Here is a 25,536-nt window from a genome sequence, read left to right as displayed (position 1 = left end):
GTAAATGGTATTTAAGACTGCCGGGGAGCTGGAAACTAAAACCTGCATTGCAAATAACTCTGGCTCTTTTCCAATTACTATTTTCCATTAAATGTTTGGTTTGTATTTCTTTGTTTAGCTGCCTTTTGAGAGTCATAATGCAGCAACAAAGTCAGGTTATTTATCACATACAAATGTTGACTGTAAAAAAAAAACCAAAAACCCCTCATTCCTTATTGCATGAACCGCTTCATTTTCACTCCGGGCGATGTTTGGATGTCCCCACTTCTGAACACTTTTGGTCCGGGGTTGTTTTTCAGGGTTAGTTTTGGCCCTCTTATCTCCAAGTGAGAGAAATCTCTGAAGATTGCTGTGATCTTAAGTAGCCCGCAGCAAACCTTAGCTTCATCCAGCACCTTTTGAGGTGAGCTGGAACACCTGCTGTTTGCCGAGCCTTATCACCCAACATCAGCGGCCGACCTCACTAATGTTCCTCTGGCTGAATGAGAGAAAATCCCTGCAGCCGGATCCAAACATCTCGTGGAAAAGCCTGCAGAGGAGAATGCGGCGGCTTTGCACCATATTGGTTTTGGAGTGAGATTTCCACCATCACACAAGGGTTTCATGTCCAGCTGTTGTTTCCGTGTCCACATTTTTCCAGCGTGTCGCGTGAATTCCCAATACTTAACATACATTTGTTGCGCGATGATGCCAGTTGAGTTTGTGTTCTCTTCCCTCCAAATTCTTGCATTTCTGAAATGAGAAACCTCGGTTGATTGTGGCTGGAATGTTAAAGCTGATTTTTAAAATGTAATCTGCTTTTGCGTACGCCACCATTTTTTTTTGGAGAACCAAGAGCCCTGCCACGGTCCCATCTGGACCATACAGATCTTTAGTTTTTGGAGTCTTGTTTTAGTTTTACTGAATTACAATCGGAATTCTCTTCCTCCTTGTGTCTGCTGTTTTCATGTTTTCTGTTCTTTTTTTCCCCCCTCAGTCACCTGTGACTGGTAAATTAATCAGTTGTCCTCCGTCGCAACCCTGATCCTAATGTTCCTTAGCCAGTAAGCTGTCCTTGTGTTCCACCACCTGTTCCTCATTGCACCAGTGGAGTTTGTATTTCGGTTTATTTTTCTTTATCTGTTCTCGTCGGATCTTCTGTTTCCCTCATTTATCAAGCCTGTTGTTTATGCACTGGTGTGCTCCGCAGTTTCTGATGATATCATCTGTAGGAGTAGGTTTGGTCATTAATAATCAAGTTCCTCACATCCTTCATGTCTCCATCTGCATTTTAGAACTGCCACCATGGTTCAAATATCTTTCATGGAAACTAGAACCTTTCCGGTTTCTTTTAGTGGATTATTCCCCTCTTGTAGAGTACAAGGAAGCTGTCCCGTCACTGTTACCGCGACAACACAAGTTGAAACTTGGGGTGGCTCTCCTGTTTTACTTAACGTTAAATTTGTAAACAAAATTTATTTTCCCACATTGCTCTTGAAGTCCAGGAGGTGAACAGAGGTCCTCGACACGTCACAGATGGATTTTATTTTCCGGACTTTTCTTGTGATTGGCTTGGATCAGGAAGCGCTCCTCGTGGCTACACGTATAAATCATGTCAGATGGCGTGTGTATCGATGAGTCACACGGTGACATTATAGCTTGTTATGGGGGCATCCGTGTGATATCTTCATGATTAGCATCGTTAGCTGCTTTCACAAGCGTGTCCCCATCCTCATTAACGTCAACAACATCATTAGTGCACCCGCAAGCCCGGTGATTGATTTGTGTGTGTGTGTCTGATGTACTGGGAGGTATATATGTGTGTGTGTTGTGTGTGTGTGTGTGTGCAGAGTCGATAATATCCACGTCCAGTGATCTGTGTGAAACTTGGAGGTCAGTTGCATTTCTCTGGCATTTCCTTAGGATGATAACCTCACCCCCGCACATTCTCCACTCACCTGTCAGCTGTCATGACGGAGGCAACGTCAGATAACTGTACAGATCAGTCAAAGCAGCAGCTGAGGGCAGCTCGCACCAATTTATTCATGCGCTGTATCGATGGAGAGGAGAAAACGCCGCCATTCCGGCTCACGGTTTGAGGGTTCAAGTTGCAGTAGCTGTTTTATTCAGAATGAAACGGCTCGTAACATTTTTGGGTCTAAAATATTAGTGTTTTTTTTAAGGTTACTGTAAGTTTTTTATGAAAATTTACATTTAAAAAAAAAAATCATCACTACTACTAGCTTCCCAAATTGTATTAGTTTTACAATTTTCTGTTAATTCAAGAAGGGAAAAAAAAGCAGTTATTTCCTTTTTGCTGCGGTATGTTCCACCGCCACCGAAAGACTTTCTGATTTTAAGACCTCGCACTAAATTAAATGACTTGATCATTATTCGTAGCATGGACCTTCTTTGTCATCTAAAAAACACCCACATTTTCCAGTTGAGGAGATTTCAAAGGCTCAGTACTGAGCGCCTGCCTCTCCAGTGCAACCACCTGTCCACCACCACCAAATCCCTCAGCCTCAAAGTTCACCGTCGGGGGTTTCGTCACCCAGCGAGCCATTTCACATTCGATTGACTCAAGTGATGCTAACAAAGCTGCGGTGATGACAGACTAGTTAAGTACATTTCAGTCATAAAAGGTTTTTAATAGAGTATTAGAATATGGTGCGGGACGTTAAACCTGAGGAATGGGGGCTCCGAGGTATTCCACTGATCTTTACTAGTCATGTCATAAAGCTGATAAACGCTAACACCCCCTGTAGTTCATGAGGAGTGAGGGGGAGAAGAAAGGTTAAGCAGACGGGGAGACTGTATAAAAGTGGAAGTAGCCACTGTGGTGCCCCCCACTGGCTTGAGTTTTGAGGCCTTAGCATTTTAGCTGCAGCTACGTTGAATTGTGTTTGCTTTTTTAAATCTGACCATATTTGGACCAGAGGGTGAAGCTGTGTGTGTGTGTGTGTGTGTGTGTGTGTGTGTGCATGCGTTCCTGATTCTGCAGAGGAAAATAGAAACATAGTTAGACCAAATAGCAGCCAGAACATAATTTAAGAAAACAAAATCATGAAGAAGAATTGAAGCCAGCAATTATAAAGTGAGCGTTATTCTCCTTGCACACGTCTTTACACTCTGACTTCTTTCTGTAACGAGAGGAGACCCCCCCCCCCCCGATGTCTATTACACCCTCACCTCACTGCACACATGCCAAAAACGACCTTCTTCACCTGGGTTTTGTGTTCTTGTCTACACCAGTCGCAGCTCCAATAAACATCTCGGTCTACTGCAGGGTCATGTGACTAACAAACACCAGAAATTAGTGGGACATTCGTTTTTTGTTTGTTTTTGTCATGGGGAAGGGGTGAAGGTTGTCCATTGGTAAAAGGCGGTGTGTATGTGTGTGTGTATGTATATATATATATATATATATATATATATATATACACACACACACACACACACACACACACACACACACAGACAGACAGACATTCTGTGTATCATCAGATGAGGAAAACAAGCTGATCTCGCACACTCCCATTAGCATCCCTGTTTGAGAGTCATGCTTGTTCGGATCTGTTTACTCGACTGTTCCTCTCTGATTTTCTGGGATGTGCTCATTCATGCTCATTCAGGATTTGAGAGTGTGCAATAATGAAAAGCTGGTTGAAAAATGGCAAAGTTTCTATTCAAATAGGCTTACATGTAATGGAGTAAATGAGGCTCATACGATCCACTGCTAGTCCTCATTGTTGTACTGTTTACTCGTCACTCAGCAGCTCCTCGGGGCCTGGGCTGTTTATTGATTGGTTGATTGGTTTGTTTATGTTTAAACACTTTTCCCCATGCACGCTGCTCAGGCAAATCACAGTACACACTGTTCAGCTGCATGGAACCCACTGGCAGGAAATACAATATACACTCTTGCACCAAGTGGGAATTTTCACACTCAATCTAGTTTTAGTCTCTCCAAATATGCATCCCATCTTTCCGCCTAAAAATAGAACTCTCATAAGTGTAAGAAATATGAAATGCATCAGAAGACACCCACTCCAGAATGTTACAGAGTAAACATCAGTAATTGTAAAGGTTTCCATGAAATGACATAGCTGATACCACAGCAGGAAATAGCTTTTGTATACTAAAACACATTTGTATTTGTGTACATGGCTGATTGGTCTCAGGCATGTGTTTAACACGTGAAATTCTCATGTCATTCCACATGTAACTACAAAGCATTCTCTGCTTTTTTGCATGTAATCTCACACCATTGACTCGGCGTAGACTTCCATTTTATAGGGTGTAACATTTCACTCTAAATCTCACAGAGAAAGAAAACTGGATTTCTGTGTTTTTTTGCTGTGTTTCTGGTGACTTTACAAGACATTTAAAGCCTTCTTTCTGCCATTAAAAACGTTTTTTCTTGAGGGGGGGGGGTATTTTATGTCACAAAGTTCTTGTTTCTAACCAAAATTACAATTTCCACTGAAAAGAAAAGGAATTTTTTTTTAATATGAGAGATTTACCAGAGAGAGAGAGTCTAGCAAAGGGCGAAGTAGTCAGAATCAACAGTTTAAATGGACTGAGTTCCATGTTCTTACACTGCAGCATCGCTGGATATCATCTGCGAGTTGTTACCCACGCAGGCCGTCATATGGAACAGTTACTGTTTAATTCGGTTGTGCCCTCCTGCAGGACCGAGGCCTGGTGGGAACAAAAGGTCTCCTGATATCTGCGGAGCCTGTGCTTTGTGTAACCTGCTTCAAGCATGTCCACGTCTCTGTGTTTTATCTCCGGCTCTTAGAAACCAGAATCATGTTGTTATGAGTTTGCTCAGCTCCCTGGTCTATATGCGTATCTTGGCTGGGGTTTCCTCTTTTTGTTCCTTGGCTGCCATTCCGCCTGTTCCCCCCTTCTGTGGTGTGATTTTTGTTAAACAAGTCTTTCAAAGTCAGGAAAGTAATCTCAAAACGGCAGGGTATGCCTGAATGGTTGATTCCCACTAATCCCTGGACTGAACCCCCCCCCCCCACCTCTTCCTATGGAGTGGATGTATAGTTGTGTGCATGCACAGATTCTGCACGGCAAGGTCACATTTGTTTGGCTGGCTGGATCCACCACCACAGCGGACTAATCCTGCAGAATTAGTCCATTCAGCGACCACCTCTTGACCAGGAGGCACTGGCCATTAAAACGGTTACAAACGGAATGCCTGAGTCCTTTACAAAGGTCCCCCCCCCCCCCCCCTACTTCCTATAAGTTAAAGGTAACACACAGAGCGACTTCCAGGTCCTACAACTCAGCCTGAAGCCCCATGTGGTTGATTTCAGGGTGGACATTGATTGTGCTTATTAAAGATTTACAAAGTATAATTGGAGCTTGAGCAGGGTGCGAACAGCGAATAACAATGCAACAACAAAAGGTAGTTTCACAGCGTTTTAAAAACACATTTCGTGGATTACAATCAGAGAAGGCATGAGAGAACATAAAATCCTTTCTATAAAACCACATTTTCCCCCCTTTCCATGATGCACGCTATCAAGATGTCACATTAGATTACTCCTCTTTTTTCAAATTGAGACCCAATTCAAGCAAGAGCTATCTTCCCCTGTTGAGTGGTCTTGACAGAAGCAATTTCCTCGTTCTAATCGAAAGATTTCTTCATTGGTACATTCTTCTAAATACCAGACCTGCCATACAGAAGCAGCAGATGTGTCTCTTTCCGGATTATTTGATACTTAAATATACATCCACAAGATGAGTGCTTAAAAAGTTGACATTAATTGTGAGCCAAGTTTATTCTATAAAAGCCAAGTATAATTTAGGTTGATAATAAAACGCCACCATCGTGCTGTTCTCTTGATACAAATTGCAGAAAGGTACACCGAAACATTTAATTCTTCATATCTGTAATTGCAGAGCTATTTTCTTGTGTTCACTTCTCTCCATCTCTTTAAACTTTTGAGAAGTGCTTTGAAATCCGCAGCATCGAGCAAGAAAAACAAATCTTGGAAGAAAAAAAAAATCCGTCAACGTATTACACTCATTAAAACGAAGCCTTCGAACTTGACAAACTAGGTCAGTTAAAATAAACTCGAACATGAGTGGCTCCTCCGCCGATGTCCCTCCTGGCAGAATATCAGTACTTTTCAAAATGGTATGATGACCATTACGAACGTGATTCATGGGATGTTTTTGTTTGTTGCTGCTCTGATTGTGATTTGGTTCTCTTCCATTTGCAGAGGGAAAAGGAAACAACTGCAAGGGTTAAATGGCGGTTGTGGTCATTTTCTTGTTGAATCCAACTTAGTCTTTCAATGGGAAATCTCCTGCGACGGGATTAATGTAAACATCGGTCTATCAAAGCCTTTTTCATTCGTCGTTTGGCTTCTTTGGCTTTATTTGACAGAGTGGCAAATCAAAGTGAGGAGGAACATGCAACAAAGGTCTCTGGCAGGACATCACCACGACTACAAGGCTCCAGACAAGCTTTTCTTGTCTGGATTGTCTTTGTGTGTTTGCATTTTTGAGAGCACTAAAATTAATAATCAAAATCCCCACTTTGGTTTTGAACTCAGCGAGGCAACTTTTTTTTTTTCTTATAAAGCACGTCATCCTGCACCGAGCAAAGCAAATCCAAGCATGCGATTAATAACTACAAGAACACTGGTTAAAAGCAAGAGTCAGAAGAGATTTATTCACGAAACGCTTAGCCGGGTTTCTTTCCTCAGGTTGTCTGGTATCTTATTCCAAAGTTGGGCAGCAAAGTGGCGAAAAGAAGCTTTGATAGTTTGCTTGAACCTTGATGTTGTGGTAAGATTCGACGTGACTGAGGCAAATTTATCGCAACTAACGCAGGATCATTTCTGGTTTTGAATGTCGCCCACATTCTGCAACGTGCATCAAGTGACAAGAATCACCTGTCAGCGTGAACTGGTGAAAATAAATCAGTCGTAGGCCGAGGGGGTCTATGCTAGCGCTAGCCTTGGACATCAGACGGTACAGCTGATAGCTGGAATCGAGCTACAGGCACATAAGAACTTCGCGGGTGGTCCGGCGAGCCTCCTCGCTGAGGCTCCATTACTTCCCATGACTGCTCTTTTCTTCTTGTACTCATCCTGACTTTGCTTACCCTCCATTCTGAAGAGGCATTTGCAGAGTGTCAGCACAGAGTGGCAACAACTGGATACTGAAGTTGTGCAACGTCACCTGGCCCACCGCCGCATCAGATCTCATCTTTGCATCGACTTAGTATGTAAACTATTGGTGTCAGTTACATATGGTCAACATAGGAACCATCAAGAAGTACTGAGTTTAAACCTGATGGCTCAACATTAAGCTGAGCAAATTACACATCAGTGAAATGACTTAAGGCTCATAATGGGTGAGACGATGCAATAGTTTTCGTGTATTTGCAGAAAACACACTGTTCCCAAAAGTTATCAAACACGACCATCTGGAAAGCTTTTCTTCTCCCCTGCCAACGTCAGATTGTGGCGTTTGCGAGGAAAGAGCACTTCCCTGAATGAATCATTCAACTATCTGCATCCCAGCTTTGCATTGTGGTAAATGTGTTGCAGTCTGTTTGGCCCATCTGTTGTTTCAGCTTGGACTGAAAGGCAGGTGGTCAGCTGCTTATGTGCCCCAGCTTTGGACCACCATTCATCTCGGTACACTCTTTCTCCACATAGTGATCAAAAGCAACTTGGCTGCTATATATACAAGCTCATACATATGCATGACGTAGCTAAACAGTCTCTGCTGACACCCATTAGTCGTACAGTCACACTGAGGAGGCCTATTGGGAGAATTTGCATGCAAATATTAGCAGATTAATCATGAGTGACGTTGGAGGGAAACTGGCCGCGGACCTCATGGGAGCCGAGGTGGACTCAGACATACGTGAACCTGGTGGATTGCTGACCTGCTTGCTTTATGAGGTTCAAAAAATAGAAGCGACCCACTTTCCTCATGGCTGTATTATACAGCATGTACCAAATAAATAATTCCAAAACACTGAGAACAATTCAAATCTTTATCTGTCAGTTGTGAATAAGGAAGGCCTAGAAGGGCACTGTGACCTATTTCAGTCCTAAAATGAGGCAAAATAGGATGTTAATACAAACGCTTGGGTTCAATTGATATCTCTCTCACTTCATACACACACTCGTGAAAAAAATATATATATATATGAATTAATATTTTTGTGGGCCGTGGACAGCAGTTTGAAAACTGCCTGCCTTTTTTGCATTTAGCGATAAAATACACGGAATCTGAGTATTTTGTCAGTTAGCTTTGCAGATCAGTGCATAGGCTGCTGATCAACATCCCATCCCATCTGCTGAACCAGAACCAGAATCTCATGTATCGTAATCTGTCCCTGGTCAGGAAAAAAATGCAATATGTCAAGATTGAAGAGAGATAGACCAAGGCTTTGGATAAGGTCTGGTTACAGGTACAACATTCACTTTAAATATTCACAACAAAATGTACAGACGCTGTGCTTCATGCTCGTGATTACTTGGGTCAAAAACTGCTGTTCATTTCCTCATCGGGGAATGACAACAGGCCGCGTCGAGCTCATGTTACCATCCACGATTACCTCTGCTTTCAGAAATCAGTTTCATGACTGCTATTTCATTCTCTTCTAGTTGTGGATTTAAAAAAAAAAAAGAAAAAAAAAAGGACCTTACTGAAAGTATCTTGCTACCACAGCGGAGAAATACTTTAAAGATGATTTATAAAGGGATGTGTTCTTTTTTTAATGCACAGCTCATATGTTTAATCACTCGCTAGACCAACAATAGATTGTGTTTGCCGCTCTCTATATGCAGAGCATATGGCTGTCATGGAAAATAATGTATCAGTGCCTATTTACAGTACAGATGGACTCCGACTTTGGCATCCAATTTACCTGTGGCTGTCCCCGAGTGAGCGAGGCTAAAATTAGAAACGGCATATCACAGAGCGCCACAGTATCAATCACACAGCTGTCACGGAGGGAGCGAGGGAGGGAAAGCCTGAGTGTGAAAGGAGGAGAGAGTGATGCTGACTGAGGGATGAGGAGTGTAGCTGCTCCTCTTCATATCCAGTGGATACCGTTAATGTACGGTTAAATAATAAATCTTTACTGTAAAGATTTTCCACGTTTACCGCTTTACGTGGGCTTGTCTTGCTTACCGCGGCCATGTCGCTGTCCAACATCAGATCCGTCTGTGCACAAGCATATCGATGTTAAACCCGAGTTTTCTTTTCTTCTTTTGTCTGTAATAGGAAAAAAAAACTTGGTTATTGGCCATGCGTCTGCTTTAATTTGTTTATTCCCATTTACTTTTGTGTTGCCTCAAATTCTCAGTACTGTGTCAGTGCATTTTGTGGTATTACAGCGGGAATTTTTAGGGATGTCATATTGGAATAAACTACAAAGCTCCAGCCCCAAATCCTCAGGAATTATAACCATACTGGCTGAATCTGTGCCTCACAATACACGCCCAATGACATCATCAGTGCCAGGACAGAGAGCTTCCAGGTTCTGGAGGCTGGGCAGTGGATGGGTGTGCTGCTTTTCTGACTTTCATGCAGTAGACAGGAATTTGTGCCCCTGAAACAGATGTTAATGTTTTCTTTTTATTAACTATAGCCGCAATCTTTCCCTAACCCTCACTGTACCACATCCCCAGTAAATTTGCCTGAACCACTGCCCCCCCCCCCACTTTTTCCCCAACCATTACTGGCATGCACAATCCTTGTTGAAAGCAAGAATTTTAGAATCATTGGCACCGAGTGTTCAAAAACATTGTCGTTGAATGTAATCCAGGGTTTTGTAGAATCACTGGAACATCTGTAGGAGATAAACACCACCGCAATTTTTACAGCACTGACTATATCTGTGGGCGGCTGTGTTCCAAACCAAATTCAAAGGTACTTTGTTGTATTTAACTACTCTCTGCATGTAACTACTGGCAACATTTTATTGATGAAGGCTTACAAGCAAATGCAGTTTTAATGTATGTAGCAATAATAGTTCTTCATTTTCAGGATCCAAATCACAGCGTTGCTGAGCACTGGACTGAAGTATCAGAGAGAAGTATCAACACAGATGTGTCTAACAAAAGCCTCTTATTCCACCTGTGGTAAGTGTTTGAACCACAAGGGCATAAACAGTGGAAAATGCATACTGGGCAAGTAAAAACAAGTGAAAAAGACTAAAAAGAGATTGTTTTGAGTTGAATTTCTCATGGAAAAGAGCCATTTCATTTCAGCTTGCCTGGAGTTAGTGATTAGGAAAAGATCCTGACATTGTATGAAATGCAGGTGTGTTTCTTTGACACAAGTAATCCTTGGTTTTATTGGTTCTGCACTCCCCCTCAAAGGGCCATGGCCACTTGAAATTCTTTACTGCAAAAACTCTGAAGCTTCTGAAGCCTCTTTAGCGAGCAGAGGGAGGAGCCGGGGCTCCATTTAGCCTGATTTCCTGTCTTTAAAAAGGATGAATGACCAGCTTTAGGCCATTGAGAGTGCCCTCACCTATAGCACTCCGTTTGATCTCAGCATCATGGCCGCAAACAGGTTGAAAGAGAGAGGGCCCTTAATGTCAAGGCCATTCTTAATGAGTCTCAGCGGACAGGACCAACCACAGGCCCCTAAGAAAATGTAATCCTCTGCTTTATCACAATGACTTCCTGCATGTCCCCATGTCTGCTTTTATTTCTCATCAGCCAGTATTAAGGCCAAGGGAAAGACATGCATCACAGTCTAGAATTTATCTTAGCTTTACAACTGCATTTTATAAGATTATACTATCCTGGAGTTTAATTCGCCATAATCGGCTAACAAAAGTTAATCCTAATAACTGCTTTGTGTTGTTGTTGTTGTTGTTGTTATTGTTATGGCTGAGGTGAATTCATCAGTTGGTGCTATTGATACTTGCTCGTGGTGTCTCAACGGGAATGGGTTTGTGAAATCAAAGCCTTATCAGTTTAGAACCAGCCACTGCACTGTGATTGACAAAATGCACAGCAATAAGCAGAGGATGTGTTGGACTGCCTCTGGAATCTTTACGCACTGCGTGGAAAATCACAGAAAATGTGTACAATTGAACTAATCATGTCTCCAACGCTGTAATTTGCATATGTTGATAAATTCTAAAGCGAGGAGCAGGAAAAGGCAGGCAATTAATTTGAAATCTGGGGGCTTGTGCACAGCAGCAAACTGCACGTTTTTGGCACTGAGTGTTCAGCGGCAGCTTTGTTAATAAGAGCACAACAAGCATCGTGAACTCCAGGTTCACTGTCTCGCAGCAGCTGAGCTTTGTGTGAGTCCCTCCTGAAATCTTCCGCTACGCGACGTAGCCCCTTTGTGTCACCGTATTCCCTTGGCTCTGTTCCACCCCTTTGTTTGCTTTGGTGCAGTTTCCGTGGCGACTGAGCCCAGGGCCCCCAATCAGAGGCCCATACCACTGACAGGCAGGGGATGGGGGGGGGGGGGGGGGTGGCGAGGTGAGTGTTAGTGAGGAGGGAGGGCGTTGAGGGTGGATGCAGGGAGACCACTCTTGCATCGAAACACTCTCTATGCATGAACATGCGCGCACATGTTTATGAATACACGCACACACCACCACATCTGACGTCACATTTGCACACACACACACACACACACCGCTACAGGCCATCAATTATCAATGGTAATAGCGTGCTCTTGACTCATCCACAATAAATCTACCAATAGTGGTCACGTCAATGACAAAATGCCCTTGTGATAACACAGTGAGCCTCTTTTTGCACGCTAACGTAGCAAGTGACAGCTCAGAAATATCTCCTCCTCCGAGCTCCTCTTCTCCCCCTCCGTCACCACAACACTAGCTCCCATTCAGGTGAAGCCTTTGTCTACCTGTAGTCTTCTCTTTGTTTGTCCACCCCCCCCCCCTTTTTTTTTTCTGGCACCTCAAAAAAAAAAAAAGTTTTATCATAGGAATTCAGAGGGCTTACTCTTTGAAATGTTAACTACCACCCGCCATCGCTGCTGGCCCCCCAAACCTCAGGGGTTTTTACCCTGGCAGGTTTACTCATTGCGTGTGCTTGATTTCACCTGTTGTTCCAGCACTTGAGGGGGGAAAACCCTCAAATACAATCTAATCACCGGTGTAGTCCAGCCTTAGGTTTTTTTGTGTTTTTTTTTTTGTATTTCTGTACAGGGAGATAAATACTGACTCTGAGCTTCAAAGGGATGTTGAAAGTTGATCGTGTTGTGCAACTTCACTCCTTAACCCCCCTCCACCCCACCCCACTCCCCATCTCTTCCTCCCCTCTCCAACTTCTCCATTACCTGGAATCTAGGAAAGGTGCTCATATTGTGTCCTGCTGATTGACTTGCAGCCATGTTGTCATGTCTCCTAACCCTTTGAGAGGCTTTAATCATCTGTTGCCGGCATTCACCTCCCCCCACCCCACCCCCACCCTTCCTCCTGCCCAACTGTGGAGGCCAAGAAACTGCTGTAGGTGCAGCTTGTTGGATAAGCTGCAATTTATTTCAATGAAGCTTTCTGAGAGCATGTGTGGGGTTGATTGCGCTTATTTGTGTGTGGCTCCACATGCATTGGTGGGTTCGGGTGTCTTTGTCCACAGCTTGCTAGCCTGCTCTTTATTGTGCAGCAGGTGACTAGAATACTGATCGCCTCAGGGTCTCCCTGCAGCACCAGTGCTTCCAATCTCTCTCTGCTGCTCAATGTGAATTTTGTATTTAGAGAAGAATTAAGCCGAGCCCCTGCTCCACGAGAAAATAGTCAGCAAATTCTGCCGTTTTTTTTTGTTGTTGCCATTTTTCTTTGTCAAAATGCTAAACCAACCTCTTGTAATCCTTTTAGAAAAATATCTAATTTTGCCAAAAGACATCAGCATGAGAGCAATGGCCCTTTAAGAGAATATATCAAACACAAAGCTCAGGGAGGTTCCAGCCATTTTCACCCCTGATTGCTGCCTCAAATCAAATAATCCAGCCAGATATGAAAATTAGGATATATGGGCACAAAGGAGGAATCAGGAGTAATACATCAGGGCAGAGCTCATATAAAACCTCACCTACCAGTGAAAGGTTTTACTGGGGGGAAAAAATTGCCATTTTATAGCTTTTACCTCACTTATTTCAACGATGATTATTTTAAATGACCAATTTGAATTGGACAAAGCGCACCAATTCTACAAGACCGGGGATGGAATTTCGCAGGTGCAAAAGCTTTCAAATGGTGGCCCAATTTAACATCAAATCCCCATTTATTGCTCATTTGAGATCAGAATTACAACAGATTCCACATTCTACAGCAGATCAGAAATGATGATAAAGTGGGATATGGAAACCAAAGTGTATATTATTGGATTTAAAAGATTTATTTGACACAAATGCTTGCTGTAAATTGTGTTGGTTTTGGAATTACAGTGGCAGTCATTTGAAACGTGAGTACGGTGGTCTTTCATGCAACTATTGTTCAGTTCTTCTTGGGTCCAGCTCCAAAACTGCCAAGTCCTGCGGGTCTGCATACACCAGACACACAAGTATAAGTTAGCCTTTAGCAGCAGCTGCGACTGTTGGTAAGAACAGTGTCCACATGTGGCAGTAAGACGGAGAAGAGGCCTGCTGATGGTACCTAAAGATGAAGAAGCATCCAAAAAAACTAGCATTGGGCGGTCAAGCTAGCCTTCATTGGTAGCTCCATTTCTTCCCTCCACAGCTGTGTAGTTACCAGCCACCAGGAAATTACACATGCACCCGAGTTCCCATCGTTCAGCTTAAATTGGGTCAGAGGCAAGAAGGGAAGGATGAAAATGTAACGTTTGCAGCCCCACTAACCTTGCAGTGGAAGTACAAGAGCCTGCATGTGGCGCACTAATTGTCTTGATTGGTCACACCCGAGGAGGTGTGGATAAAAGGCCTGAGCAGCCTTCTGAGAGCTCACACGCACTTTCTGATGCCTTTCACCTCTCTTGTCCTGACCACCGTACATACGAAATGGAATATTTGTTTTTCCTGGGTTTTTGTTCGGTGTCGCCAGTCTAAAAGGAGAACATCATGTGAGCAAAACTAACAGACACCCTTACTGGTTATCTTTGTATTTTTGAAGGGCGAAAGACGAACTTATGTTAATTTAAAATGTAACTTTTGATTATTCACAGTATTTATTCAGTTGCTGTTTTCAGTTCCCTCGTATCCAATATTCAGAGGGGTTATCTAAATGCTAATGTCTCTGTGTACCAAAATGAAGGCGCAGCCGGCTCCACAAACACAGAACCCCCTTTTGTTATCACATGGGTGAAGGTGTGGGGATAAAAGAAGTGGGAGTTTTATTGAAGGGTTTAGAACATAAAATAGATGTCTCCCTCAATCCCATGTTCCATTCCCTGAACGCACATTGGAATTGGCACAAAGGACATGTCATTTAGATTTCCGGTAGGGTAAGTCTGGTCCTTGCACTCTTGCACACCATGTTGAAATGTTCAATTTGTGTCATGAGCCTTCCAGGATCCCCATGCTGCTGTGGATTAGGCATCAGAGATAGCATTGTATCCTCTGTCACAAGGACAGCACAGATGTGTGATATAGAGTGCGAGTATGTGTGTGTGCTCCCCGTGTATTCCTCATGTTGTGGGGACAAAAATCTGTTTACTCAATTAGGTTGTGAGTCACCTTCGTTTTGGGTGGCAAAAAGACAGTTCCCATAATGCAAAGTGTTCTGGTGAAGACTTGGTTTGAGGTCAAGGGATTATGTTTCCAGGAAATAAGTCAGTAAAATGTCCATCTATTGTTTTTCCTTTCTTTTGGGTAAAAGGTCGGACACACCTTCACTTACACCATCCCTCTGTTCCTCTCCTCTTTATTTCTTTACTCCTCTTCCTTCTCATGGCTTGTTCGCAGAATGGGGGTTAAAAAAAAAAAAAAAAAACCTGAAACAAAGTCCTGTACCCCCTGAAACATTCAACCCCCTACTTTGTGCCCTCTCTTCTGCCACAGATGGCGCTAACACCACCAGTGGCCAGGCTAGCACTGCTAAGATTAATGCTAGCTTTGTCAGACATGGTGCTGGAAGTCCAGCAGCAGATGGTTTTGACAGTCGGGGCTCGGTCTTCAGCTGTTGTACTGCGTCCGCTGCCACTCCCACGGGCGTGGAGCGAGGTCGTTTCATCCATTTATCCATATTTGAACAATTTTGATAACACACACAGAGTGCTGGGGGGGCTTTATTTTTCCAGCCCGGGAGGAAATGGACAAACCCCTATTAGTTGCACATCCCCAGCATTCCCACCCTCAATTTTACTCTGACTGGCTGGTGCTGGTGTTCGGTTTAGGCATGTGGCGTGAGAGCCAATCAAAGGGGAAAAAAAGGAGGTGGTCTTTGCAGAGAGGAAATGCCACCACATGTACTTGAGTCTTAAGAGACTGCAGTCATATCACATATTTCTGTGACATCAGGTTCAGAGTTGAGGCTGGAGACACCTGTAAATCATCTGTAGAGAGATGGACTCTCTTTTCTCAGTCATTTCCAACCTCTAACTCTCCTCTCACACAGTCTTTACCCTCCTCCATACTTGAGTCAGTTTCCTTCGGTTTGTTTTCCTCACCATCTTCATCTCATCCTCATGACAGCCTATAAATCTCCACTGATTGTGATTTTCTTCATCATTTACTTTCCGTACCGTCTCATCATCGTCTGAACAGAGCATCACCTGGGAGTAGGCTCCTCTCCGCATCTCTCTTTATTACTGTACTGGCTTTGCCTCGCTTTTCGTTCTCTTTCTTTATATCTCAGCCAATCAGAGGTCGGTCACACCTGAAAATCGCCTGGTGTCAGATAAAAAGTGTTTTCCTCCATCTTTTTTTTTCTTTTCCTTTTGCTTCTCTTCTCGTCTCAATCTGCAAATGCCAAAGCCTGTTAATCAACCTGGATACACATAAATAATTTACTAAAAAACAACAACAGCTTTCTACGGCCTCTTTTCCGTGTTTCTGTTTTTCTCTATTGTTTTCTGTTTTTCTCTATTGTTTTAAGTTCTTTGGCAAAATCAGATAAGACATTAACATTAAACCTTCCTTCGCTGTCCTGTAAAACAAAAAAACAACTTTCCTCTCCTTTCCTTTCCTCTCCTTTCAATCCGACGATGGCAGGCCTGCAAATCACCTGGCTACAGATAAATACCCCAGAGGAATTTGTGCTGCCTCTGAAGTCAGCAAGGCAAGCGAGTGAAAGCCCTCCTCTGTGCCCTCCCACCCACCCCGGGTTGTATAACACTCCTCTAATGGAATCTGACCTTCACTGCATTCCAGTTTTTGAGTATTAGCAACAGCAGCAAAGAACCTCTGACTGACTTCCCCAGTCTTGTTATGGATACAACCTCCCTTATACGCTGTGGGAACGTTCACTCTATTGACTAAAATAACAGGGTCTAACAATTGCAAACAAGCACTTTTTTTGAACTGCATCTTGTAGTGGAATATCTTAACGTAGAGTCATTTTGGATTAATTTTACTTATTTGAATGTTTCATGTGTCCAACAACCTCATCGACACCATGTGCAACTCTAAAATCCTGACAGGACAAATTAAGAGGAAAATAAACATGTAAATCTTGCAACTCACTTTTCTCTCGTCCAGTTTATTCATTCCATGCTGGGTGATGGAGACCCACCAAAAACATTTCTGAAGTTTGTTTAAAAGTAGTTTACCTTCCAATTGAAGTGCAACGAGTAAGGATGACATCACTTCCTCCTCCCTTTTTGTCTTATATTACCGCTCCTTTGACCTCAGGCAGTAACAACTGAGATTAGCCAATGACACTTTGTTTTTTTTTTCCATCTGGCTGGAATTAATTCAAAATAGCTCTTTTTTTAAAAATTCCAAATAAAAGTGGATTTACAGGAAATTTCCAGCCTGTCAAAACCCTGAGATCCACAGAACGATTAAAGAATAAAAAAACAAAACGGCCAGTACAGAACCATGATAAATGAACAATCTTCCATGCTGAGGGTTCAGCAATGGTTTAATGATCACGAAAATGAAGTGAATATTTTACTCTGGCCTTGACTGTTACCACATCTCAATCAAGCTGAGCGCCTATGGCAAAATTTGATCCAACAAAATTAGACAATACTCTTCGCCTCTATTATAAAAGCACTAAATAAAGCAATATTTTCTGGAAGAGTGGTGCTTATTCCTGGGAGAATCAATACCAGGGATTTTCTGCAGGCTTGTGGTCAAACAATACCTAACTAAGATATTGTGTGTTGGGGCTTGTTTGTCCTATATTTGCCACCAGTCTTCTTTGAGAAACCACATAAATGTCAGTTTTTTTCATGAGCCAAGAAAAACAGCCCTGTTTTTCATTCCTTGTGCCGGTGCATTTTTCAGCTGCGTAACATAAATTAAATGATTAAGTCAACTGCTGAAAGAGCACATTTGTTTATTTGGAAAGGCATTGGTTTTGGTCAGATGTCATTGCAAACCATGATACTGTATGTGATAAGAACAACGGTGCAGCACAGTCCCAGCACTCGTAACTCAAGGAGCAGCCCCTTCCTGCAGGAGCAGTTCCAGGCGGAGGTTTCTCATGGCAGATTATAGTGCTTTATGGAGTAGAACAGTTAATTAAACACCATTAATATGCTGTTCTCTGAGATGCAAATGAATTGTTTTGCTAGGTTCTACCAACCATGAGATGACACACAATATGATCACAACACTCTGATACAATACTCCATTGATGCAAGCACTTCACACTGCTGAAGCTGCACATTTCAGCTGGGAAAGAATCCCTGCAGTGTGGGCATACTTTATCCCCCTGAATGTTTAAGTCATGAGACAGATCTTCAGCTCAGACAAGTTGTGCAGGCGTCTTTTTTCGCTCTCCATCTCTCCCCCTTTTCTCACACTGCACTCTTTCTTTGCCTCTCATCCCTCCTCCTCCACATATGAGCAGAAGAAATCAAAGGCTTTTCGAAAACAATACAATTTCAATACATGACAACGTGAGACCCAACTTACATAAGCTCTTTCATAAGTCAGACGGATCCATGGGAATAGCTAGTGGATGTCATGCATGTAAGTTTTAAAATCCGGAAAAAATTCTCAGCTGCTCAAGTAGAAATAATGTCATTTGCTGATGAGAGGGTGGACTTGCTGAGCTATTTATAAATCTGAGTTGATTTAGACAGATTCTGTGTGGGAAAGGCAACAGGAAACATTGCAGTGAAGCTGCGGTTTTACAAACAGACCATTCCCATCTGTCGCCTGACGACAGGTTTCCTTTTCACAGGTGCGTGTTTAATAAATCCTGATGAATCTAACTCCTTCTTGCCTTTAAATGAGCGCTCCAGCTGCACTTGCTGACTAGGAGGAACACATACAGACAAAAACGGCCGAAATCAATGCTGCAGAAGCGGCTTTGCTTTTACTCCCCAGCATGGATCCAGATCAGAAATGACTAAAACCTATTGTGGTGCTACTTGATGCATTGTTTGTGAGAATCTGTCAAGCGATACACAATTATTCATGTGTTATATTTCAAATGTCCAACTACAGGAAGGGTCAGTTTGTGTGTGCTTGGATGACCGGACTCCAATTGCGGCCATCTTCTTAGATGGGTGTTGCCGAACAGGGAGTCACCATCAGAAAGAAAGTGGAATGACTGGGATATGACCAATAAATAAATTATATCCCGCTGGCCAGACCTCTGATCTCATGTTTGATCAGTGCGGACATTCGAGCCAGCAGCAAACCTCAACATGATTCCCCGTGTTAGGTTATTCGCGCCTGGGAGCTGGTGGGGACGCAGGTCACGCCGCCACCAAAAACCGCCCAGCGTCTGTAAGTCATCCAGAAATCCTCTATTTGCTCAGATAGGATTGTTGCCTTGGCGCTCTAGCTGTTACTTAATTGCATCATTGGTTTCCATGATAATGATTGGCTGTTCAGCACTCCAGACAGGGCAAACGGCAAGAGCCTTCCAAACCTTGCAATGTTTTTAGAAGATGCTAAAACTCAGAATTAGCAGCTGGAGGCAGGTTACGCCTGTGCAGCAGAAGCCAGAGGGCACAGTGCAGCACATCGTACAACAACCCTTCTGTCCTTTAAGTACCCACAAGTGCTTTTTTCCATCTTCCTTGATACGAAAGATGGCGGTTGCCAACAACTGGCTAAACAAGAGTAAAGACGTCATCACGGCCAAAAGAGGAAGGCCATCAATGGCACTGATGTCATGCATCGGCAGCATAGTTTCATGGCCTTACTATAGCTTTAATTTAATTCTGTTTAAACTTCCCCAGAATGCTACACAGCATCTGTGTGTCTCAGCTCTGTAACGCAGCCCAAAGGAGAGAAGGGTATTTATCTTGTCTGGCTCTGGGGACGATGGCAAAAAAACGTGTTTCCCAAAAAAGTTGGCGTGTTTCTTTCACATAAGCACAAAGAGTGCAAACAGCCCGGTTTGCTAGACCTTGCCAACAACTGTTTGTAACCTATGTAAATGTGTCATCTGTAAGCCAAGGCTGAGATTCCTGGGTCATGTCACTTTCTCCAGAGCCTCAGATAACATGAGACAGCCTTTTCACAACACCTTAGTTTTGCCAGGACGAGTAAATTATGGAGTTTCCCTTTGGCTTGTATCGTATATGCATGCATGACATGCAATTAAAGAGACTGCACTTCAGTTTGCCATGAATTATCTTCAGCGATAAACCTTAAACCATTACCCATTCCTCTAAGCATTAACATTAAAGGTTAATCTTGAGGCTACCCATGCAATCAGCCTAGCTCAGACAGTTAAAGCCATAATAGGCCATGGTAAGCTCGGTAGTTATTTCCAGAAGCATAAAGGCAATGATCAGGCATGACTTTAAACAAGTGGTAATTGCTGTTTTCACTTTATCTGCACCAGAGTTCTTTCCTTGCCATTAAGTTTTACAGATCAGCTATAAATGTGGTCCCTGTTGAGGTTTGATTATGATATTATGTCCCCCTTTGAGCTCTGCACACCGATGAGAGCTCCGCCACAAGAATTCAGGTTATCTATTGTCTTAATATAGTCAGAAAGACATATCACTGTGGGAACATATATCTTGTAAATTGTTATATACTCTGAACTCAACAGCAGTATCATAGGCCATAAGTAATTCCACTCCTCCAGCAGTTGGAAATGTATTTCTTCACAGTACCTGATCATGTCCTTTCTAATTGTACCGCAGAGTGGAGGTACCTCTGCTGCTTAATGGAGCAGAGAGAGGCACCCATGAATAAAACACGGTCAGGCGGAAGGAATCGCACTAGCTGGAAGGTGTTCACACGGATGGTGCACAGGAATGTGACACAAAATGATGAATCAGAACAGCGAGATTGGTTCACGGCCTTTACTGTATGAGCGGGACTCCTCCTCTCCACGATAGGCAGCAGGAGGAAGAGGCACTGAACCCCAGAGGAAGAAACGAAAAAGACATGACAGCTGACTAGCTTTTGTTCACTAGCTGCTGCTGAAGTGGACATTCGAGGGGAAATGCACGAGATTGTCATTTCATGTATTTAGGTGATAAGACTGAATAGAATTAAAGGCTAAGATCTAAAGCAGCGCAAGATCCAGAGGCAAATACTATTATACCGTAACGATATAGCCATCAGTGCATACGGTGGCAAGAATCACACATAGATGAATATTTTACTGCAGAGAAGTTGCTCATCATACATTTAAATCGGGTATTGTTTTCTCGTTAATTGGCAGCGTACTAAACAACTCGTTTGGCCACGTTACTGCAGCTTATTACATAAAAATGACAGACTGGGCAGCTGCAGCAGAATATCCCCTGAGAGTTTATCTCTCCCGTTTCTTGTTTTTGTGGTCTTTGGTGGCCAGTGATTTAGCACATACCCACGGACAATCGCTGAGCCCAGGGATATTTAATTAGAGCTCATTAAAAGCTGTCATGAAAGAAATGTGGCTCCTTGCCACTGCCTCTCAGATACAGGGAGACTATTGGGCTGAAGTCTACGACAGGTCTTCATTTCTCTGCCTAATCCACCACATCTAGAAGACCACTGACAGCTCCTCTTTGTCCAGACCTCATTCAGGTTTGGACTGAAACTCGGGAAGGAGGCAGGAGGAGGGAAGGGCTCTTATGAGAAATGCAAGGGCACAACAATACCGCTGCTATTCCTGGCCCTGATTGTTTGCTTTTCTGAAGTGTCTGCTGGATAAGGGGGCGGTCAGCTTTTTTGACATAAAAGGGATGCTGCTTGAGTTCAGCAGACATGCACAACGATTTAGCCTCCAGGTCTGACTAGTCTTTATCCCGTCTGCAGAAGGAGGTGGACAATGGGGTAATCTCAGTCCGACGAGGGACACCAATCTTTGTCAAGATCTGATGACAAATATCACCCCCCTTGCGGTCGCTTTGATTGCTGTTGATCGCGGCTGCTTATCGCGTACAGAACAGTGGTTCGTTTCAGAATGTCAGGAAGATAGTCAACACACTGCTGAGTATTTTTACCCAGCCTCTCTGTTATTTCACAGCCCGCACCACCCAAAACCCCTCTTTGTGCTCAACTGGCCATGACAGTGTTCACAGAGCCAATCCGAGCGTGACACTATTGTAGCTGAATGTGTCCGGATGAGTTTTTCCTGGGATGTGTGCTGAGCTCAAATGGTTTGTGTGTCAGTGGCCCAGGAGTCAGGTTCATCCTGGAAACAGGATCAGGACGGGACCCAGAGGTCGATGTCAGACTGATGGATAGGATTAGACTTACTCCCACATCTGGAGTGATCAATCAGATAGATCAACACAAAAGCCAGGGAGGAGATCAATATTTCTTTTGTTTTCAACATTTTACAAGCTCTTTTGAGAGAGGGGTCACTTTTGTATGATCGATGTCGTGAGGAGGTATTCTTGAATTTTTTTTTTTTTTTTTTTTTACAAAAAAAGGACTTATATTGACATCAATGTGACAGCAAACACATTAATTAGAACCAAATATACAGTAATCGAGGAATTGTGACCGTCTGTGTCACCAGCAACGTGTCGAATGTTCGCTCGTGTGTTTGTTAGGGTTGGAGGACTCGTTGGGTTCTTCTGACTCCCGCAGCTCGTGAGGCTGATCTCCCGTGCAGGTCTACGCCACAAGTGCAGCCGCGGTGCGTCTGATTCAGTTAAAAACTGGTTAACTCACTAACTGTAGTTTGGCTGCTTCCGCGTGCTGTGGTATTTTGCTTGCGTGAGAATTACTGAAACTTTCACAACGACAGCAGAGCTTTCTTATCTTTAAATAAACCGGCACGAAAACAACACTCCGACTTCACATACATTTGGTCTACAAACCCAGATTTAAAGAGAAGGAGACTGCTGTTCAGCTCATTTATTTTTGCTTGATTTTATTCTTTGTCTGCAGGATTTGCCCAAATCGATCCCAATGTTCACCCTTTAATTACTTCTTGCGATGACCTCCATCGATTTACTGCGCATACAATCATCCACATACAGTAACAGCAGTAGCGATCTAGATCCGAAAGAATTGGTCTGGATTATCTAGAGGCAAAACGACATGAACTAATCAACATGAATGTAAAAAACATATATATTTATTTATTGATTAGAATATACAGCGTGGACGGATAATTTAATTTTGAAGGTCAATCCAGTTTTGAGTTGTTTTTTTTTCTTTTTCCATCCACTAATGCTTCATGATTAATTGGATTTTTAATTATATCACCATTTCAATTAACACCGTTGGTGTGATGATTGCCAAAAGCCCAGCACACCCGTAGTTTTATTAGCGGCGATGGAATTGTTAAACACGGCACATTGTGGTTTATTCAGGATTTGTGAATTACCACTCGCTGTTGTCACGTCTTTAGTCAGGAGCAATGGCCTCTTTCCTTCACTGTAGCAAAACATTTCAGCGGCAGGAAAATAACCTGAGTGGCTAAATTGATTCATCATGAGAGGGTGATGGTCGCCAAGGGCAAACCAAAAGTGTCATGATTGAAAAAGAGACAAAAAAGCAATTGCACTTGAAGTGTTTGACGGGTAAGACTGGATTTGTATGGGGAGGTCAATATGTTGCAGGCCTTCGGTAGTTTTAAGACATTTTATTGAAACAATATCATTCAATCAAGTTATGCACTTTCACAATATTTCCCTAAATTATTATTCATTCCAAGTGTAAAAGTTGATGTTGGCAATACGGACCGCGTCAGCAACAGTACTATCACCCACACTAGGTCCGCTCACCCAAAAGTACTGTAGCTTATAATATTAGCAGAGTACAAATAAGGCAAGAGAGACGGCATTCCTCAGAGGTCTTCCTCCAGCGCGATGACAGCGCTGTGACTGAGCGCGCTTTCCTCCATCTGTTTCACCCTGCCAACTTTAAAAGGCGCCTCTTGCTTGTGGTGTGGCAGCCAAAGCTGAATGTCACCGGCTTGTTTACTTTAGTCCTCTTTTTATTGCTGACTCTCTCCATTTTGTGCCAAATTGTGGCTCTTTGCTACATCACTCGCCTGCTTCCTTTGCATAACATATTTCACACATTGGTGTTCCCATTATAACGTGCCAAAGCCCCGCTGTTGTCCCATTGGAGAGTTTAAACACACAAACCAGTGGGCTCGTCTGTATTGTCACAAGCACATTTTGCACCTCGACTCAGAGTGGCTGACTGGCGCGAGAGACCGTCTAGCGACAGAAACCCTCAACTCGTTCGCCGCCTGTCGCAGCTGTTGGACGACTCCACTCAAAATGTACTTTTGTAGTAACAGAAAAGCATGTTGGTGAAGCTCTCACTGTTTAAAACATATTGAACAAATGGAGTAGCAGCAGCACAGTTATTAGTGTTGGTTTGTGGACTTTCATTCCATCAAACCTACAGGGGGTGAGCTGACTCTCTCAGATTTTGGTTCTGGTGTGTTCCTTCAACAAAATGTTTTATGTACCCAAGTGAAGTAGTTTTATGAGCCGACCCAGAATTTAGCTTCACCATGGGTTCGCTTGAATGAAAGCCAGCGGGACTGGATTTGGGATTTTTGCAGAAAACTAGATGTGTCAAGTAAAGTTTTATGCTACTTACACATTTTGTTTTGCAAGATAAGAACTGGTTTGTTTGTTGTTGTTTTTTTAAAAAGCAATCACCGGAAGTGAAAAGCTAATGCTGGGTTACACACTCTAAACCAAAGGTTTCAGATATGAACATTACTGGTACCTCAAGTACATCGTGTTGATGTTTTCAACAACTTCTGTCGCCTCGTTGCTGTTTTTTAAAACATAAAAACTTGCACAAAGTTTGGTGTTTCCAGATGCCTTTTGGGCCCTTGCCTACATCAGCTGGTATGAACCATGGACCTTTACTTCAGATTTGTAACCAAAATTCCATTCAGAAATCAAACTGACGATAGGATGAAGGCACCAAACAACTGGATTTCAGGTTTAAGGCCTCATTCCTGAACCACTCTATTACCTCTTTACATTTTTAATCCGTTTGTCTTTATTTTATCTCTTCTCTGTATTGATTTTTTTTTTCTAACCAGTCTAACCTGTTAAACCTGGGCTCGTTTGTCAATCTAAAACATTTACACCTGAGGAAATGCAATTTTGGATTGTTTTGAGGTTTAGGTTGCACTTTTTGCCATAAGACATGTGGCTGTCAAGAGGCTCGGTTAAGGAAAACAAATAATGCAGACTCACACTGGAAAGAGACACGCCAGAAACAAGACACGCTGTCAGTTCGACGCCACTACTGTTGAACTGCGGGTGATGTGACATTATCATAACTGCTCACATCTGCTTCACAAGGAAGACAAATGAGGTGTGCTAAATCTGCTGCTGCAGGCTGGCAAGTGATGACAAATGTTAGTGTAGTCTGTCAGTGAGAGGAAAACATCCCTATTGTCCCTCAAATGAATCCACTCGACTCATAAACTCTCTGTGACCACTGTAATTATCCGGATGAAGGACAGTGACGATAATTTAAGATGTCTTTTTGTCCAAATGTTTGCAGGATGAGCAGTAAACAAATATTTGATAGCAATAACAACACACGGTTTACAGCACTGGATATTGGAGTTAAAAGCTGATGAAGAGAGATTTGAAGTGTTTGTTCATTCACAGCATTTTCTGTGATTTATGAGTTCTGCTTGATGTGATCACTGCTGTGTGTTTGTCAGCAGGATATCTCAAAAACCAACAGATGCATTTCGATGAAATTTGGCGTGAAGATATGTTATCTTGCAAGAAACAGACGATCAACCTTTGGAGATGATCGGGATCACGTTGTAGGTTCTGGATCTTGAAGCCACTGCTAGGAAACGGCTACATTAACGACTTTATTCCGGACGTGTCACAGAAGAATTTTGATCAAATTACGTGCCCATGGGAGAAAGAGCTTCAGTCTCTGCTGTCTGCCTTCCAGAAATCATCAGAACTGTTTTCATTTGCAAAAAAACTGGCATATTTCAAAGACAAATGCAGAAATTTGTGGCTATATATGTTATTATTAGTCGTCGTAGTGACATACTTAAGTACCATGCTCCTGGAGGTGCTCTGG

General features: G+C 42.9%; 1 long non-coding RNA gene across 1 annotated transcript in view; it reads left to right on the top strand.

Moving 5' to 3' along the window:
* Positions 1-25,536, top strand: part of LOC147251488 (uncharacterized) — a 38,685-nt gene that overhangs the window by 1,554 nt on the left and 11,595 nt on the right. Inside the window, exon 3 of the long non-coding RNA XR_015118957.1 lies at positions 10,018-10,112. This is a non-coding gene — a long non-coding RNA (uncharacterized LOC147251488). The remainder of the gene's footprint in view (positions 1-10,017; positions 10,113-25,536) is intronic.

This window comes from Aulostomus chinensis, chromosome 13 (assembly GCF_037954235.1).
Source record: "Aulostomus chinensis isolate RoL2024-O1b breed Wild chromosome 13, RoL_Achi_v1.0, whole genome shotgun sequence".
Lineage (NCBI taxonomy): Eukaryota > Metazoa > Chordata > Actinopteri > Syngnathiformes > Aulostomidae > Aulostomus > Aulostomus chinensis.
Note: the sequence above shows the minus strand (reverse complement) of the source record. Positions and strands in the feature narration are given on the sequence as shown.